The sequence below is a fragment of the Molossus molossus genome, unplaced genomic scaffold (assembly GCF_014108415.1).
Source record: "Molossus molossus isolate mMolMol1 unplaced genomic scaffold, mMolMol1.p scaffold_m16_p_15, whole genome shotgun sequence".
Classification (NCBI taxonomy): Eukaryota; Metazoa; Chordata; class Mammalia; order Chiroptera; family Molossidae; genus Molossus; species Molossus molossus.
The window spans coordinates 65,130,163-65,134,511 of record NW_023425350.1 but is presented as its reverse complement, the minus strand read 5'-3'; the positions used below and the strand labels follow the sequence as shown (position 1 = coordinate 65,134,511).

The following is a 4,349-nucleotide window of genomic DNA, read 5'->3' as shown; positions in this document are numbered from 1 at the left end:
GAAGTTCTTGTCCACTGTATTCTTTTTCTTTTTTTTTTTCTTTTTTTATCCTCACCCGAGGACATTTTTCCATTTTTTGTTCAGATAGAGCGGGAGGGAGAGAGAGGAAGAGAGAGAGAGAGAAACATCGATGTGAAGGGACACATCGAGTGGCTGCCACCCGCACGACCAACCAGGGCCGGGGACAAACTGCAACCGAGGTACATGCCCTTAGCGGGAACCGAACCCGGGTCTCTCTGTACCGCAGGCCGACGCTCCAACTGCTGAGCCAAACCGGCCAGGGCCACTGTATTCTTTTTCATTTGTATTTTCTTTATTGATTTGAAAGAGAGAGAGAGAGAGGAAGGGAGAGGGGGAGAGAAATAGCAACATCGATAAGAGAGAACATCGACTGGCTGCCTCCTGTATGCCCCCCATTGGGGATTTGGCCCACAACTTCGGCATATGCTCTGATCAGGAATGAAACCAACAACATCCTGGTGTACAGGTCAATGCTCAACCACTGAGCCACACCGGCTGGGCTTGTCCACTGTATTCTTGGATGGTCAGATAATACCTGAAATATTAGATTCAGTCCTGGGTACTGTGTTTAAAATGTTTAAAAGGGACCACTGGTAACTTGGATTGTCTAGAGAGGGTAGCCATGGCGGTGTGTCCGGAAGCCATCCAGAGTCAGGTATGTTGGAAGGCACCGAGGTGTTTACTATGGAAACAAAAACTGAGGGGATCAAACATGGACCAGGTTGCTTTTGAAGACAGCACTGGGCCAATGGCTAAATATTTGGGGGAGGCAGCTTTCTGCTCAACAGTAATCAATACTGGCTCATGTTTAGAGATTGCTTACCATACACCAGGCTCTGGCATGTGCTTAGGGCTTGGTATCCATTAGTCCAATAGGAGAATGACATTTTTAATGAGGAGACTTGAACATGAGCGGCCTAGTGAGACTATGATCACTTCCTGGCTGCAGACACGGGTGGTCATGTGTCCTAGGAAGTCACATGTAAAGGGTCATGGAAAAGCCCTCCTCTGACATGGCTCCCTGCCCTGCTCACCTCCTAACAGAACTGCCTTGTTTCCTGAGAGTGACCCCTGAAGTCACTGGGTCCCCCTACAGCAAGCAAATTATCAAGTGTTTCTGTCGGGAGCTTCCTTCTACTCTGGGTCCACCTGCCTGGCCAGGACCCTCTCCTCTCCTCCCCAGGCTGTCGTCCGGCATTGCTCTCTTCTTCCAGAAACTCAGAACTTCCACCTGAGTGGATGATGACTCTGGCTGTGGGGGGTAGTGGGCTGGCCACAGCAGGCCTGGCCCTTCAGGTAGCCAAGGGTCATTTGGGGTTATCCTAAACTTTGTTCATTTGAGACAAAAAGTGTGAGGCAGGAACAATGAAATTTAGAAAGTGCCTGGGGGATTGGGGAGAAACCTGGAGAAATTCTCCAGATGTATCTAACTAGTTTAGGCCTCAGAAAGAAGAAAAGCCCAGACAAATAAATCCAGAGTTGCTGAATGCAAAAGGAGTTTGTTAGGAGAAGCAAAATGCTGCTGGCCCCAGGACAAGACGCTTTATCTTGCCACTGGCCCCTCAGGCCAAGACCTGGCAGCGGCAGAACCACCAGAGAGCCAGCGTCTGACTTAGACAAGCAGGTGCTGTGACGTGCAGGGGCAGTGTCCCCTCTCTGCCCGCCCCCTCGCTTTCTCTGCTGCAGCCCCTGCCCGGAACCCCACTCTCCCCTCACCCTTGTTTCTTCTGAGTCATTAATTAATTAATTATTATTTTTTTCCCTTTATTGATTTTGGAGACAAAGGAAATGAGAGGGAGAGAGAGAGAGGAACATCGATGAGAGAGAACATCGACTGGCCTCCTCCTGCATGCCCCCCACTGGGGATCAGGCCCACAACCTGGGCATGTGTCCTGACCGGGAATCAACCTGGCAACCTTTTGGTGCATGGGCTGAAGCTCAACCACTGAGCCACACCGGCCGGACTATTTATTTTTTTGAAGGAGGCCAGAGGGAGTCCAAGATTTAGGAAACTGGACAATGTATGGAAGATCCTAGAAGCCTCGCTCTCCCCCACTCCCGCTGCCAATTTTCATGTCTTCTATTTCTTCTCTTCTGCCAGATAAAGCCAAACACACACTTACAGTGTTAACACAATAAATATCAGCAGTCCTGCCCTTTCTGTCTGGGCCCTGGAGTCACCCTGACTCCCAAGCTGCCACTTGCTCATACTTAAGGGGATTAGCACTTACCAGAAGCTGTAGGGCCCGGCCCTCAGGCTTGATGGGAATCAAAGTAGAGATTACCTTATTTGACTTTCAAAAATTCTGCTTGAAAGATAGAATCCTCCAGAGAAATACAGTGGGAGTTGTACATATACAGTTTTAAATTGGATTTTTAAATTAGTTTGCCAGCTGTTTGCTAGGTCATGCCTTAGGTTCTCGTCCTTTATTGATGTTGGGTCCATTTGGGAAACAAGGCCAAGAGGGGGCAGGAGGACTGCCAAGGCCGCAGGATCCTGGATGCCTGGGGACTTTCCCAGGAGCCCTGGCAGTTGTTGCCATGAGCCTTTGGAAACCCTTGGAGCCCTGGCACCAGGGCCTATTTTTCGCCCAGAGAAACTGACAGAGCTCAGACCACCGCCCCTAGACCCCACCTCCCCTCAGCCCTGCACTGCGTCTTCTAGGCCAAGGTCCAGGGGGAAAAAAAGAAGAAAGAAAAGAAAAGAAAAGAAAAGAAAAGAAAAGAAAAGAAAAGAAAAGAAAAGAAAAGAAAAGAAAAGAAGAAAAAAACTTTTTTAGCTGGAAGGGTCTTTCACACTTTTTGTGGCAAAGTAGTTACTTTAGCTCCTGTACCACCTTCAAGTGATGCATGCATACCTGCTCAGAATCTCACCTCCCTCCTCTCTTTCTGCCTAAAGGCTCTTTGTCTCTCATGTCTCAACCAGAATGTCATTTGCTCAGGGAAGCCTGAGGGGCAGCAGAGTGTGGAGCTTAAGGACATCAGTGCATGCCCCCGCCGGTTTGGCTCAACGGTTAGAGCGTTGGCCCTTGGACCAAAGAGTCGGGTGGTGCAGGAGGCAGCCAATTGATGTGCCTCTCTCTCCTCTTCCCACTCTATCTGAAAATATTTGAAAAAATATCCTTGGTTGAGGATTAAAGAAAAAAAGAACACCGGTGTGCCAGAATTAGAATCCTGGCTCAGCACTTCCTAGCTGTGTGACCTTGGGCTAGTCACTGAACCCATCCATGACTTAGTTTCCTTATCTGTAAAATGGGGGTAGTGATAGCTCTGACCTCGTTAAAGTTGTTGTGAGGATTCAGTGAATTAACATATGGTGTATAGAATATGTAAAGTGCTTAGAACATGGCCTGGCATGCAATAACCATCTGCTCTTACCCTTCTCTACAGCGTATCTCCCAGGCTCAGTTGTCTGCTGTCTCCCAGCCTCCTGTACTTCTGTGTGGCACCGACCTCCTTTATCTTTATTGCTTAATTTTCTGTCTTCACGAGGGCAGGAGCCATGTCTGTCTTGTTTTCCACTGTCCAATCCTTACGATCTAAACTGTGTTCAGCCCATGAGAGACTCAAGAAATGTTTTTGACTACAATAATAAATGAAATATTAAAAAGAAGAAATGTGCCCTGGCCAGTTTGGCTCAGCGGTTAGAGCGTCGGCCTGCGGCCCGGAGAGACCCGGGTTCGGTTCCCGCTAAGGGCACGTACTTCGGTTGCAGTTTGTCCCCGGCCCTGGTTGGTCGTGCGGGTGGCAGCCACTCGATGTGTCCCTTCACGTTGATGTTTCTCTCTCTCTCTCCCTTCCTCTCTCTCCCTCCCACTCTATCTGTACAAAAAATGGAAAAATATCCTCGGGTGAGGATAAAAAAAAATAAAAAATAAAAAGAAGAAATGCTAGCGCTCACTATGGCAGCACGTGTACTACAAATGGGAATGGTGCAGAGATGAACATGGCCCCTACGCAAGGATGACATGCAGATTCGCGAAGTGTTCCATATTTAAAAAGGAGGGAGAAGAAGAAGGAAGGGAGGAGTGGGGGAGGGGGAGGAGGATGGGGGGGGGATGCTAAAAGGCAAATGTGATCCAGAAGACAAAGAAACTTAAGGCTCTTGGGTCATTTTACTTCAAATATATTTCCTTCATATACTTGGCCTTTTCATTTTGTTTGTCTAACTGTTAAATAAAGAGAGAATTAATAAGTTTCAAATTCCGGGGTGCTGAAGATAAGGCTTTGTAATTATGTCTTTTGCAGGAGACTTCCGCCCCTCTCTAGTTTTTCAAAATCTAATTAAATATTAAATGCATTCCTAAAAATAGGTTATATGAGCAACA

General features: G+C 47.8%; 1 non-coding gene across 1 annotated transcript; it reads left to right on the top strand.

Moving 5' to 3' along the window:
• The first annotated feature begins 3,914 nt into the window (after window positions 1-3,914).
• Window positions 3,915-4,019, top strand: LOC118631283. The gene has a single exon (XR_004959771.1). It is a non-coding gene; the product is annotated as a U6 spliceosomal RNA (small nuclear RNA).
• The last annotated feature ends 330 nt before the right edge of the window (window positions 4,020-4,349 follow it).